A 15,980-nucleotide genomic window follows, 5' to 3' on the forward strand; every position below is an offset into this window, starting at 1 on the left:
GGGTGGCTGGGGCATCTCGGCTAATTACCGGGGTGTTCGTGGGACAACATACTGGTGTTTCGGGTAGCGGAAGTGTCGGCCCCTCTGTCTCAGTCTCTGTCCTGGCCAAAGCTAGCTGTAGCTACGGCTTCAGTTGCTGCGCCAACATTAATGGTCTCATTTTAGACCAATTGCTACTGCATTCCCCCTAAGGTGCTGATAATGTGTCAAAACCTTACCAATTTTGACCGCGTTGTTCATGCCCTTAGTATTCCAGGAAATTAGACACACTCTAGTACCTGTCTTTACAGCAGAAGACACTGCATGTCCTGAAGTATTCTGTAGTGAAGTGGAGAAAGAGAGTGGGGAGGAAGAGTAAAACAGAACAAATTAATTGATTATTAGAAAGCCTGCCTATATGAAACCATATGTATAGGCTGTATTGATGTAGTTCACCACTATACATCAGTTTATGACCAGTGTCAGGCTTCAGTAGAACCCTTTGACTAAATGAGTAACAGGAAGTAAGAATACTTCAGATAATAATCAAATAAAGCTATGAAGAAAATATATAATAATAAACTAAAATCCACATGTAGACAGGCTTCCAGTACTTGGCACGAGAACCGATTGAAGATAATCTGAATTCACATAATAATGTAAGCAGGCACAAAAAAATGATGAAAAAAACGGGAATTCAAAAATATTAGAAAACAACGGACCTAGAATCACCATGTCTGTGGTGTATTAAAATGTCCGATTAGCAATTTGCATTTACCTAATTAATGTGGCGTGTACGTGGTCTAGCTTTGCTTCGAGCGTTGAAATGGAAGCTTTAAAATCAGCGGAGAGGACTTTGCAGTGCTCTTCCAAAAGGTTAGCAATGGCTGCCATGCTAAGCTCGTCAACCACCCCATTTGCGGGGCTAACCTTCGCCCCCTGGTCTTCTACATATTTTGGTCAAAAAAGACAAATATCTCTATTTGTTGTTACTTTCGGGTCCTGAAATGTGAAAATATCAAAAGTGGCGGGATGTAATAAAAAAGACATGGAAATCTCACTTTATAAAGTTTTATTGTTCTTACATTGCATATTTTCATTGATTTACCTACAATACCAGAATATGTGTTATGCTGTTATTTTTCTAATTAACCTATTATCATATCGGCTATAGCCGGTTCTCACTATTATGAATCCCTGTTTTATTTGATCTACTCATGTTATGTGCTAACTGTGTTCCTGAGTTGCTTTTTTGAGCAACACTTTGAGCATTTTTATAAAATTTAAAAGAAACCCGAAGGTCTATTGAAGGTGACATCATCATCATCATCATTAAATTTGACTCTGTTTCTCTACAGACTTGAACTTGCAGTACTGTCTAATGATCCGCAGAGAGATGATGTTTGAGTTCGCTGAGAGCTACAATGAAATGATGGAGCTAAAACTGAAGTAAATCAACCACTACAAAGCAAAGATGTCTGCAACCAACTGATGGATGCCACTGTTGGCTGACTGACTTGTTGGTTCAATAAAGGTAAAAGGTAAATAAAAAAAGAACCGCCTTTAATGGAAACTCCCAATGATTAGAGAATGTAGGAATTTTACACACAATACTTTAGTCAAATCAGAAGGACCTCACAGAGTATATTTTGCGTAATTCAAATTCTACAGGAGGCTTCCTGGAGACAGCAGAGTCGTTGGTAGTTTAGTGCGCCAGCGGGCATTTATTAGCAGAAGGACATCAGATGATACAGACGTCTGGAGAAATGTTCTATTCTCTATCTAGAGTAACTGTGTGCAACACAGTACCCGTGATCAGAGGCAAGAAGTTCTGATCTCTATTCTCTCTGCTCCAGCATATAAACTTGTTACAAAGGCGTGGTTATGTGTGCGCTTGTGCGTGCATATGTGTATTGCAAAAGCAGCCGTTGATTGCTCCTTCTTCCACCCCTTTTTTCATTTTTAGGCGGCCTCGATCCCCTCCTCTGCTGGTACCATGAGCTCAATGAGGAGCAGGGATTTTGCCTTAGAGAACCACACCACTATGTCCGGTCGGAGCATTGTAGCAGTGATCTCGACCGGGAAGCAAAGCTGCCTGTCGAGGTCCTTTCAAACACAGAAACCTGGCTCAAGGATTACGACTCACAGTCCAACATGAGGATTGACGCCTTTGGATAGAGACTCCACAGTGACAGGCAAGTCTCTTAGGGGTGGCCCAGCTCTCTGTGTCAATCGGAACTGGTGTGGAAACATGATTGTCAGGGGGAGGCTTCTTTGCGCCGTACATTGAACTTCTCTCTATTTCGCTTAGGCCCTTTTATTTACCAAGGGAATTCACTCAGTTATTTTTCACACTTGTATAAATTCACCCCAAAGTTAATGTGGACTGTGCTGTTAATAGTATATCAGGGGCATTATTCTGGCGTGCATGTGCCGCATGTACACGAGTGCGCAAGTGGGGTGGCACTAGACGGGTCCCTTTTTTTTGTTCTTTTTCTGCAAATATTTTTTGGCACAACTGAAGTGTGGGATCGATGTGTGTTATAGTATGTTATATAGATATAAATAGATTATGTTTTAACTATGGTTGTTTTTGCAGGGAGTCATTTTGTTAATGTATTTTCGGAGCGTCTGTCTGTGTGTGATCCTGCGTGTGTGTGTGTTCCTGTGTTAACATCGTGCATGTCCGGTATAGGGGCCGCCGTTATATGATGTATTATTTCCGCTTCTGTGTGTTTTGTAGTTTTAAATGTTTTGTCAAATAAAATAAAATCAAACTTTATTAATAGAGCAAATTTTAAATGACCAACAAGTTAAAAGACCTGTTAAATTGACACACAATGCTTTTGTGGAAAAAATGTGAAAGGTTACAAAACGAAAGATCTACTAAATAAAGTAAAAAATCTAAGAAAGGTAACTGTATGACATCAGTGTTGCAGGGGTTAATGTTGCACTGGAGAAAATTCTTTGTTTGTGTGAAGAAGCAAAAATGCTCATGATTCTATGGTGCCTATAATGTCCACTGAAGAAAGTGGGAAACAAAATATATGGTTTGCTGCAAAAATGTTGGTTGAAAGTTGTTTCATTGATGATGTCAAACAATGGTTGAGAAATAATGAAAATGGTGGTGATGTGGTAGATGATATTCATCCTGATAACAGTATATCAAATGTTGCTAGTAAACGTTTTCACCGAAAAACAAAAGTGGTCAAACAACAGCGTCTGCTCACATTAAAGCCGAGGCAGAAAAGGCTGCACTTCTTGCTCGATCTGCAGCGTTAAAGAAAAAACATGCTCTGGAGATGCAAAACTACGGAGACAAAGAGAGCAGCTTGAGATTGATGCTGAAATTGCTGCATCTACAGCTAAATGTTCACGCAGATCCCAATCATCTAATGGAATGAATTCATGCAAGGGAAAATGAACAAAAAACAACTTCCAAAGGACTCAACCCTGCAGCAAAATCATATGTACTGTGGACATGGAGTGAAATTTCACAAACCAATTTCCCAGTATGTCATAAGGACTCAAGTGCACAGAACACACACACTGTGGAAAAAAAGCACCAGTGCATCCCAGGATCAGGACAGGAGATACACAGGAAACCAACAGAAACCTATGGAACAACACAATATGGAGATACACAACATCAAATTCTTTTTTTACCAGCAAATAATGAGCAAGATGCATCAGTTGAGCAACCGCATATACATGTATAGATATATGCACCATATTGCATAAACAGAATGAAATAACAGCAGCTCTTGTTCAACAACAATGCCTACTGTCCTTACCATCTTGAGACATTCCTGTATTCGAGGGTGATCCTCCTCAGTACAGAAAATTAATCAGAGCTTTTGAGCATGGAGTGGAATGAAAGGCTAACAAAGCTGGCTGCCTTTATTTTTTGGAACAGTTTACAAAAGGTCAACCCAGAGAATTGGTGAGGAGCTGTCAGCACATGATTCCGGACAGAGGCTATCCACTGGCTAAAGAACTTCTACATGAGCACTTTGGAAATGAATACAGGATTGCTGCAGCTTACATGGAGAAGGTTCTGGCTTGGCCTGCAGTGAAATCAGAGGATGTGAAAGCACTTCAGACCTTTTCTCTGTTTTTGCATGGTTGTTGCAATGTAATGGAGGAGCTTCACTATATGCAAGAACTAGACATGCCAACCAACATGAGAGCAATCATGATAAAGTTGCTGTTTAAATACAGAGATAAATGGAAGACAAAGGTACATGAAATCTTGGAGAGGTGCAATCACAGAGCTTGCTTTAAAGATCTTGTTTAATTCCTCGAACATCAGGTCAAGATCATCTCTGATCTACTCTTTGGGGACATCTATGACACGACAACTGGTTCACCTACATTAGGGAGTGTAAACAACTTCAAGTCTCAGTCTAAGTGTGAGGACAATAAGTTCAGATGGTGGTTATGAAAGGAACACCTGTATTTTTTGTTATTACATCTTAACATGTTATGTTATTTTATCTAAAAGAATCACTATGCTCTAGTTCTTCCATCAGGCAATACAGGGGTGTAGTGGCGTCTTCATGCCACAAGAGGGAGTATCCCCCCAAATGAGCAACTCTGTCAAGGGTAAACACAGCTGATGTGCTCAGTGTATATTCTGCATCGGCTGGACAGAAGCATAACTGTATTGCAATGTGTTTTCTCAGGTAAGCCGAAAGAAAAAGGTTGTTTTCACTCATGCTGTGAATGGTTTGGAGGTGGCTGGTCTTGACAGTAACCACTTTTACAGTCTTCCAGAAGTTCTCACACAAAGAAAAATGCCTGTGAATCCTTACAACATTGTCACACAAGAAGAGTTGGTAAAGTGGCCTTACCCCTCGGATGTCCGAATCCCCTGCATAGATGCCAGTGTTGACATGTTGATTGGTACCAACGTCCCTAAGGTATTGGAACCCTGGGAAGTTGTTAACAGCCAATGGAATGGCCTGTATGCAGTGAGCACTGTACTTGAATGGGTTGTTAATGGTCCCCTTCGTGATGGACAGCAGTGACATGTGGTCAGGGGAGGCAGGTGAGGCAGTGTAAAAGTTTAAATTTTTCATTTAGCTACACCAATTTTGATTATTTTTTCTTCAAAATGCTGAATTTTCGAAATTTCCCATTCAAATGCTTGGAAGCGAAGCTGTTGAGGCAGCAGCGGGCTGTGCCTCCCCTTGGATGGTGCAATCCCTCGTTAACTGCTCGGTCTGCCGTGCAGTCTGAGCGCGTTCCTGTCTGGTTCAAACACATTTAATATATGAACTAATTTTCCATAATTGGGCTCACGTATATAATGTACAGTGTTTTTTGTCACCAACTGTGTGTGTAACATGTTTTGTGTGCTGCTGAGCGATCAAAACGGCTGACAAAAAAGTCTGAGGTGAGACAAACAGTTCTCTTGCCTCACGACAGGGGCGCTCATGATCCCAGACATTCGTTTTGTGACACCACAACCTCAGAGTAAGTTACAGCGACAAACTCAGCTTTATGGTGCCATAAGCAGCGATTTATTTGTTCCGTCTCGTGCACCCCGACTTTCAACATGGATGACTATTTTTCCACACTTAAACAGTTTTCTAAAGTGGACTTTAAAGCGAAGCAGGAGATACTACTAAAGGAAGACCAACGCTGGAGCTGAATGGTTTGGTTTCAATCAACAGGACAGAAAGTTACTCGCGCTTTCCAAACGGAGTGGTATATGCGAAAAAACTGGCTTTGTGGATGTTTGGCAAGAAACTGCCTTTTCTGCTTTCCTTGCCTTCTTTTTTCAATTTGCTCTGACATCTCTCCATTAATTGCATGTACAGTATATAGGTCCTATTTGTGCAAGTGTGTGTATTACGGGCCTGTGTGTGTGTTACATGAATAATAACAGAGTGAAAAAATTGAATTGCTTAATTAATAAAGTAATAATTCTTCTTCTATTCTTCTTCAAACATGAGCGGTCGGCCGCTCATATTCAAAGCCAGATTGCGCTAAAAACGTTTGGGATGACGAGGACAGACTTGGCTTTGGATGAACAGCGGCGACTTAACATCTGTGCCGTGTTTCATATCATTATGGAAAATCCCGAGAGCTGGGATAATGACATCAGCGATCAAATGAAGGCTAGGTTTGACCATTTCGATTAACTTGCTTTCCTCGGTTTGGTGGATTGCGCAAAATTCAGTGAAATGTCACAAGATTTTTGAGCGCATATATTTGTAAATCTGATTCTGATGACGGCAGTGCCTCACCAGCTATAAACCTCACTGCACGTCACTGATGGACAGAGTACTAAAACTAAAACAAGGTTTTCAGTGGCTGCCATCAATAGGATTTCTAGGATTTCATCAATAGGAAGAGATGCTAAACAACCAGTACAATCATGACTTCAATGAAAAAAGTACAGAGGAAAAGGGGATGTAAAGAGAACACATCGGATTCTTCCGAAAAGAACAGCTCACTCACTCACCAAATAATCTTTCAATGGTCAAGCAAAGGCTGCTGGGACTAAAGTAAAGGTTCAAAAAGTATGAACTTTCACCAGGAGTACACCAACTTCTTCACTGATGTTATACAGAAAGGCTATGCAGAGAAAGTGCGTCAACATCAATTGGATGGAGAAAATGGAAAGGTTTGGTATATTCCTCATCATGGTGTGTGTAATTCCAGAAAAGGTCATTTACATGTTGTGTTTGATTGTTCAGCTGAGTTTAAAGGAGCCTCATTCAACAGCCAGCTTCTTCAAGGCCTGAAGCTGACCATTTTGCTGCTAGGAGTCTTTGTCAGATTCAGGCAGGAGCCAGTAGCATTCATGGGAGATATTTGGTTTATGTTCTACCAGGTTAAAGTGGCTGAAGAGGACAAAGACTTCCTTCGCTTCTTGTGGTGGCCTGATGGTAACGTGAGAGAGGACATTGTGGAATATCGGATGTCAGTTCATTTGTTTGGTGCCGTCTCATCCCCAAGTTGTGCCAGTTACGCACTTAAGAAGAGAGCAGAGGACAATCAAGCTCACTTCTCGTCAGAAGTGGTGAAAACAGTCAAGCAAAATTTTTATGTTGATGACTGTTGAAAGAGTCTGCCCTCAGAATAGGTGGTTGTGATGGTTAAAGCCCTCAGTGACCTCTGCCTAAAGGGAGGTCTCATTTTGACAAAGTGAATCAGTAACAGCCAGACAGTGATGCAAAATATTGAAGAGGAGCACAGAGCTAAAGGCTGGAAAGAGTTGGATCTGGATAGAGATGAGCTTCCAGTTGAGCGAGCCCTTGGATTACAGTGGTGTGTGGAGTCGGATACATTCAAGTTCAAATTGATGGTGAAAGAGCAACCACAGAGTAGAAGAGGATTGTTGTCCATAATGTGTTCAGTTTATGATCCTCTGGGGTTCCTTGCACCAGTAACACTGCCAGCAAAGGTTTATGTTTCAAGAGCTCTGTCGGAGAAGGTGTGGGTGGGACGACAACATACCTGCAGACAATAGCCATCAGTGGACCGAATGGCTGGAGGATCTGAAAGGGTTGTCTCATTAAAAGTTGAGAGATGCATCAAGCCCAAGCACTTTGGACAGCCCATTAAAGCACAGCTGCATAACTTTTCATATGCCAATAAAGATGGATTTGTCACTGTCACCTACCTTAGAGAGTCACCCCCCATGAAACGGATAACTATTCCTCGTCTGGAGCTTACAGCTGCTGTTCTAGCTGTTCAAGTTGATCAGATGTTAAGAACAGAATTGGAGATGCCATTGGATCAGTCAATTTTCTGAACAGACAGTACCGGTACTTCAGTGCTCAAGTACATTCAAAATGAGGACAGACGTTTCCACACATTCCGAATCGGGTGTCAACCATCAGAAATGCAACTCATGTCTCTCAGTGGAGGTACATCAATACCAAATACCAAAGACAACCCTACGGATTATGCCCTGTATGAAGGTTGGAGACCTTCTGAATGGTTTCTCTTCAACCCAAGGTTTCTCTTCGACCCAGAAAAGTGAGCCTGGAGACATCATTTCAGTCGATGATGTAAAGGTCCAAAGGAATGCCACAGTAAACACAATCAACATAGAAGACTCATCTAATGCTACAGACCAGCTCCTATTATACTTTTCCAATTGGAGGAAACTTAAGATGGCAGTTGGGTGGTTTCTCAAATGGAATAGGATCCTTCTGCAGTTGAGACGAAAGAGAAAGGAATTGCATGCTCTTGAGGTCAACAGAAAAGATGCAGATGGGTCACGTGTCGCTGGAGATGGAGAGAGCAAAAAAGGCAATTAGTCAAACATTGTCGGCTGGGAATCTCTTGGATGCTGAAGTTTCCATCATTTGCTACAGTCAGCAGAAAAGGTTAAAGGAGGAGATTGCAGGCCTATCGGCTTGAAAATCTGTGCCAAGAGACAGTTCTATTTAGAAACTGGACCCGTGTCTCAAGGATGGACTTGTGAGGGTTGGAGGCCGTTTGAGTAAGGCAGCTCTACAAGAAGAGACAAAGCATCCACTCATCTTGTCAAAAGATCAACACATCTCCACAGTCATATTAAGACACATGCACCAACAATTTTCAACTATTTGCCTAGTTTGTGACAGCCGATAATTAAAAACACGCTGTGCTCTGAGAAGCTGACGTCCTGGAAAAGTCCGCAGGAGATCTTTTCGCAGAGGAAAAGCCTCATCTCCCATAAATACATGTGGTGCTGGACCAAGCTGTTCGGCGTCTGGGAGAGGAAGGTCATCCTTGAACGCTTATCCGAAAGGGGAGACAGCGAGGATGCGTCCATCCCTGTTCCTTCCGTAGGCCCCCACATCTACAATCTGGAACCAGTACCTGGCGTCTACAACTGCAGGCAGGACAATGGAAAAGGTGCCTTTATAGTTTTAATATAAAATGTGTATAAAATAGTCACCCAGTTGATGCAAGGGCCTGTATTTTAACATGCTTGCCATCTATGGCACCTATACAATTAGGGAAATTCCATCTCTGCTGGAAGTCCCTGGCAATCTCCAGCCAATCTTTTTTTTTTTTCGGAACAGGCCTGAATTTCCCCTCCAGACTCTCCCAAATTGACATTGATTGCAACACTGGGGACAATTGTTGCCAAAGTCGGAACTCCAACACGATAGGTGGAGGCAATGCTGGAGTAAGAATGCCTGATGGCAAGATTTTACATAAAAGATTGAAAACAAACCCAAAGAATCCAGACAATGTAGCCACATTTGAAAGGGTAAACAAACTTATGTCTGGCATCATAGCCTAATAAAAGGAAATTATAAAAAAGAAAAGAAAAGAAATAAGTCAACACAAGCCTGTGAATGTTCTCATCTGTCCAGGTCATTGTTATCCCCAGATGTATGTAAGGTTATAGAATGTAATCTGTTTATAATGGGCCATTATTTCCTTTTTACTGACACTCTTTTTTTGAACATTCTGTTTATTGTGTTTTACATATTACAAAACCAATAGAGTTCTGATTACAGATCCATATAGAGTATACCCCAGAACAGATATCGACCCACTTCCTCCGGCACCCAGCCCCAGTAGATGGACATGCACAGATAAAAGTAAATTAAAGACAAACAAAAGAAAAATAATAATAACAATGATGTTCGAGGAAGAGAAAAGGTGGATAGATAAATAACCAAGTGAATAAAGTAATGTATCAGTAGATAAAAATAAATAAATAACGGTTGTAATACATATAAATAAACAAATAGACTAATAAGATCAATAAGAAAGCCTAAGTATCTGAGTTGGCAGGTAGAAAATATAAACCAATTAAAAATCAATAAGTTAGTGATGATAAAGAGTATATAATAAATTATATATATACATATACACCTACATACACATACACATGCCCATACACACGCACACATATATATATATATATATATATATATATATATATATATATATATATAGGGCTCTTAAAAACAGCTTGGTCACCTTGAAGTTGTGGACAGACTTAAAGCTCAAGTCTGATGACTTGACTTTTAATTATGACTCAAAAAGGCAAAGGTTTGTCACAACCTGGAAAACCCAAAGCTGTTTTTATTAGGCTAATATTTCCTTTGATAGATGTCTACCATCAACGAACCAGAGCTTTGTATGTTTAATTTGTCAAGTTCATCTGTATGTGTTCCACATGTGTATAATACAGTCCCACATTTTGATTTTCTTTCTTTAAGTTGTTTACTGTGGGCTACTTTAGTACGCTTTTAAAGATTTTATCTTTTTTAGTTGATTAATTTGTTTCTGCTACTTTATCCTTATACTTCCCTATTAGACCTTTTACTCCACTAAATTGATTTGACAGTAAAGGTTGCTCTTTACTTTGCAAGGGATTGGGCTTTAGACATTTGGACTGTCACAGTAAGAAATAACATGTAAAAGATTAAATTAATTTCAAGTAGAGTAGGTATAGGTATATAGAGTAGGTATAGACGACACACCAGGACTTATTTAAGATTTACACAGACCCAACAATTCCTCCGTAGAGTACGGAGGCAACGAAAACCTTCCCTATAACAGGCAGGAACATCGGACAGACCCAGCTCTGTGGAGGACGGACATCTGTCTTGACCGGTTGGGGCGGAAGAAAAGGAGAGAGAAAGAGAGAAAAGACGCACAGATGGACAGATAAAGACAAAGACAGACACAAAGACAGAGACAGACACACTTCCAGAGATGCAAGCAACCAAAGCGTAACAGTAACTATAATAATATCTATAGTAATGTGAATATGACTTATATGTCATGGCAGTTAATACAGCAGAAAAGTGGAAACAAGCACAGCTAAGGTGATAGATTATGAATATGACAGTAATTATGGTGGCAAACATGATCAATTTTGAGTAGTGGCAATAGCAGCTACGATACAGCAAGACATACCGCTGATGGTGTTTTTATGGCTACAAATTTTATAGTTTATTAAACTAGTGATAGTATATATGACTATCAGTGATAATAGCAGCAGGAGGCGTCATGCAGGACCACCACGATCAGCAGAGACCTGCGAGACGACAAAGCACAAACAACTCCAGGGAAGAAGTGGAATTAGTAACATGCATTGATGAGACATGAATGATACAGACACAGAGGAGAGAAGCTCAGAGTATCTGGAAAAGTATTGTCCCCCGGCAGACTAGGCCTATAGCAGCAAAATTAAGCAGAACAAAATCAGCTTTAAAAAAGGTGGAAATATGCAGTCCTTGTCGTTAGTTTTATGTGAGTATCGAAGGACATATCCTGATCAAAAATAACACCCAGATTCCTTACTGTGGTGCAGGAGGACAACACAACATCATCCAGAGTAACAATGTCTTTAGCTATTGAGTTTCGGAGGCCTTCAGGGCCAAGTACAATAACTTCAGTTTTATCTGACTAACATCAGAACATTGCAGCTCATCCAGCTTTTTATTTCCTAAATGCACATTTGAAGTTTAGCTAACTGATCGGTTTCTTCTGGTTTGATCGACAAATATAATTGTGTATCATCAGCATAACAATGAAAGTTTATGGAGTGCTTCCTTATAATATTTCCTAAGGGAAGCATATATAAGGTGAAAAGAATCGGTCCAAGGACAGAGCCCTGTGGGACTCTGTGACTAACTTTAGTGTGCATGGAGGATTTGTCATTAACATGTACAAACTGAGATCTATCTGATAAATATGACTTAAACCAGCTCAGTGCGGTTCCTTTAATGCCAATTAGATGCTCCAGTCTCTGTAGCAGGATGCGATGGTCAATAGTGTCGAAGGCCGCACTAAGATCTAGTAAAACAAGCACAGAAACAAGTCCTTTGTCTGAAGCTATCAGAAGGTTGTTAGTAATTTTTACCAGTGCTGTCTCTCTATCCTGACTGGAAGCCCTCAAATAAGTCATTATTATGTAAAAAGTCACACAGCTGATTGGCGCCTAATTTCTCGAGGATCTTAGAGAGAAAAGGAAGGTTAGATATAGGTCTATAGTTAGCTAGTACCTCAGGATCAAGACTGGGCTTTTTAAGAATAGGTTTAATTACAGCTACTTTAAAAGACTGTGGTACATAACCTGCTGATAAAGACATGTTAATCAGGAGTGCTAACTAAAGGTAACACTTCTTTAAGTAACCTAGGTGGAATAGAGTCTAGGAGACAAGTAGAAGGATTTGATGCTGAAATAGTAGAGGTTAATTTGTTAAGGTCAACTGTAGAAAAGCAGTCCAAGAATATATCAGGTCGTACAGTTGTTTCTAAGGTTCCTGGGTTTGAAGAAAAATCTGTGCCAAGCGAGTTGATTTTGTCTCTAATAGTTATAGTTTTGTCATTGAAGAAGGTCATGAAGTGGTTACTACTGAGGGTTATAGGAATACATGGCTCAATAGAGCTGTGGCTCTCTGTCAGCCTGGCTACAGTGCTGAAAAGATATCTAGGATTGTTCTTATTCTCCTCTATTAAAGATGAGTAATAGGCTGCTCTCGCATTACAGAGGGCCTTCCTATATGTTTTAAGACTTTCTTGCCAAACTAAGTGAGATTCCTCCAATTTAGTAGAGCGCCATTTACTTTACTTTATTTTCGCGATATTTGTTTTAATTCACAGATTTGTGAGTTATACCATGGGGCTAACTTCATCTGTTGTTCGTAGTGAGCCTGCAACACTGTCAACAAGGTGATCAATTTCAGATAAACTTACGTTACTACAGGAATCTTGAATATAAGGATAAGGCATTAAATTAAATGCAGATGGAATGGCTTCCTTAAATTTAGTTACAGCACTATCAGATAAACATCTAGTGTAGACAATTTTACCCAGACGTGAGTAGTCCTGTAATATGAATTCAAAAGTTATTAAATAATGGTCTGATAAAATAGGATTCTGTGAAATGACTATTAAGTCATTGATTTCCACACCATAAACCAAAACAAGGTCGAGGGTGTGATTAAAACAGTGAGTAGGTTTATGGACACGCTGACTAAAAACGAATCTAATAGAGAGATAAATGCAATACTAAGGCTATTATTAACAACGTCCACATGAATATTAAAATATCCTACAATGACTACTTTATCAGATTTAAGGACTAAATTTGACAGAAACTCTTAGAATTCAGATAGAAATTCAGAGTACGGACCAGGAGCACGGTACACTATAACAAGTATAATTGGCTGCACAGTTTTCCAGGTTGAATGTGAAAGATAAAGAACAAGACTTTCAAATGAATTATATTTTAGTTTAGGTTTAGGGTTGATTAATAGGCCTGAGTCATAAATAGCTGTAACGCCTCCTCCTCGACCACTGCCTCGAGGAATATGAGTATTAATATGACTGGGAGGAGTGGATTCATTTAGGCTAACATATTCTTCGGGACGCAGCCATGTTTCGGTCAGACAGAGTAAATCAATATGGTTATCTGATATCAGATAATTTACTAATACAGCTTTAGATGACAGAGATCTGATGTTTTAAAGTCCACATTTTATTTTAGGATTTTGTTGCATAATCGCAGATTTTGCGTTGATTTGTATCAAGTTTTTCTTTATAGCTCCTCTTCTGTTCATTTTTCGATCTTGTTAATTTAAATGATCGTGGGGCACACAGTGTTTGTATAGGATACTGAGCTGGAAAATTCTCCACGGGGAGCACAGAGAGGTGTGTAAGACTGCCACTCTGCTTCCTGATCCCAACACTGTGTTGTCATGGTTTTAGACCGCTAACAACTGCGTCCAGGTTGTTAGACATCAGAGGGGCACCCTCCAAAGTAGGATGAATACCATCTCTCCTAATAAGACCAGGTTTTCCCCAGAAAGACTGCCAATTATCTACGAAGCCCACATTATTTACCGGGCAACATCCTGACAGCCAGCGTTGGAATGAAGACATGCGAATGAGGGCTGGATTCCATTTAGCTGCTTCAGATTTGGGGTCCTGGTATTGTGCATGCAGCCTCTCTGTCTCACTGTCACAACTGGGTCACTTGAATAGCCTACAACATAGCCAACAGATCTAAATCACTGATACTCAACTTTCTTTTTGTTGAATATAAATAGGCTACAAGAGTGCATAAAAAAGTGCCCAGGGAAGATCCCCAGACCCCCGGTAGATGCCTGGGCCGTGAATGTCCTTGAATCCTAGTAACTACACTATGCCCTTTCCCTCAGTTAATTAACGATTTTTTTGTTTATTTGATAAATAGTATTATAGTTTGTTTATCAACTGAGTCCTGTCCTCCTGTAGCCTAATTATGCAGAAATGGTCCCTAGGCCTACACTGATGTTAGCCAGTGAATAGTGCACGACATCCAGATGCTACACGGAAGAAGTTGTTTTAACTGACCCTATTTTGTGTGTGTTTGTGGTGATGGGGTTGGAAATAAATAAAAGAGAAAACGTCATATCTATGACTAACTGTAGTGACATCAGAGTTTGACTTGGTGGATGCAGGCTTGGCCATGATGATGGACTCCACCCTCTGTCCTGTTTACATGGGCACATGTGCTGCTCCACTGACAGCCCCCTCGCACATCGCAATGATAAAAGCCCTCCCACAAGCTAGACATGTTCTCCTCCCAGCGCGGTTACAGCCAGTGTTGGGCTATTGTGATGGGGGTCTCCTCTCCTCCACCCAGATGGACTCCTCCCGCCTCCTTGCTGTTTCCCAGCCCATAGGGCGCCACCAGGGAGTGGCCAGTGGCCACGGAGGCAAGACTTACATACCCAGTCCGACCCCCTGCCTCATCGCCTCTGTTTTCATACAAGATATGAACGCGTCCTTTACACTGCTGAATGATAAGGCAGCACAGAAAAGTAAGAGGACGTATCAATATCTAGGTGAACATGTTTGCTCGTGGCGCCATTTCAGCGGAAAACAGATAACTCAACGTCAATCATACTCAGGGTTACAACCTACCGTGCTTGGTCCCGCCCAATCATCCGCCTTTAGGCCAGTTTAATTGGCTAGTTCGCTCTCGCTGACAGAAACGAGCTTTCCCATTGGAGGAGAGCAGCTGCCCTTCGCGAGCAGCTCCCAGAGGGGTGCGCTTCTTTTAGCGACTGGGACAGTGCGACAGTACAGTGAACAGGAGGCGAAGAGACATCACAGGGAGTTTAATTTCAAACACGTCATATTGTTACTAAATGTAATAACTTTAAGATTTGGGCACGTGTTTCTCATAATGACAAGCAGTTTGGGCTACGGTTGTGCGTTAATAGGTTGTTGGCTGCTGAAGAGATGTTTAAAAGCAATCAGTATAACTTACATCAAATAAAGTTGAATGGTAATTACCTTTTTTATTTTTATTTCACTCAACATTGGTGAAATATCTTCTAAAGGTTAACTGGAAATCAACATAAATTAAGTGAAATAAAAGCAAACACAAATTACCAAATGCAAATTACTTCTATTAAGTTAGTTATGATAAATCACACATGTTGCCGTTGGTGATGATTGTGAGATGTGGTTGAAAGAATCAATGCTATTTTGTAATATTAAATTATTTTAACATTTTTATTGTTGTTTCAAATAAACAGTGTAAAAGCTGCTGGCCAATCCACATCCAAATGGCAGTCAGGCTGTATGATACATACTGTAACACTGATGCCACGATCATTCACCACTTACTGCAACACAGCCGCTTATCATCCTATTTATTTCCATTCAAAATATCTGTATGTACGACTGGTTGTGTGTATAGTGTAAATATGTCATCTCTTATCTCTTACTTTTTTATCATAGTTGTTGTTCTTTATTCTGTACTGTGCCTACTTTTATTTTTTTCTACTGTAACTTTATCATTTTTTACCATTTCATATAAATGGCTGTATACTATACTATTCATGTAACTTGAGCTGCTGTAACATAAGGGTTTCAATCATGTCAATAAAGTATTAGTGCTCATCTGCCTTTTATCAACTTAAGAACATATCCAGAATTAAGGGTTTTATGTCCCAAACTGATCAGGAGAAGCTGATTCCTGCTTTCATCTCCAGTAAACTCGACTACTGTAACAGTCTTCTGACAGG

This window comes from Echiichthys vipera (genome assembly GCF_963691815.1).
Source record: "Echiichthys vipera genome assembly, chromosome: X".
NCBI classification, from domain to species: domain Eukaryota; kingdom Metazoa; phylum Chordata; class Actinopteri; order Perciformes; family Trachinidae; genus Echiichthys; species Echiichthys vipera.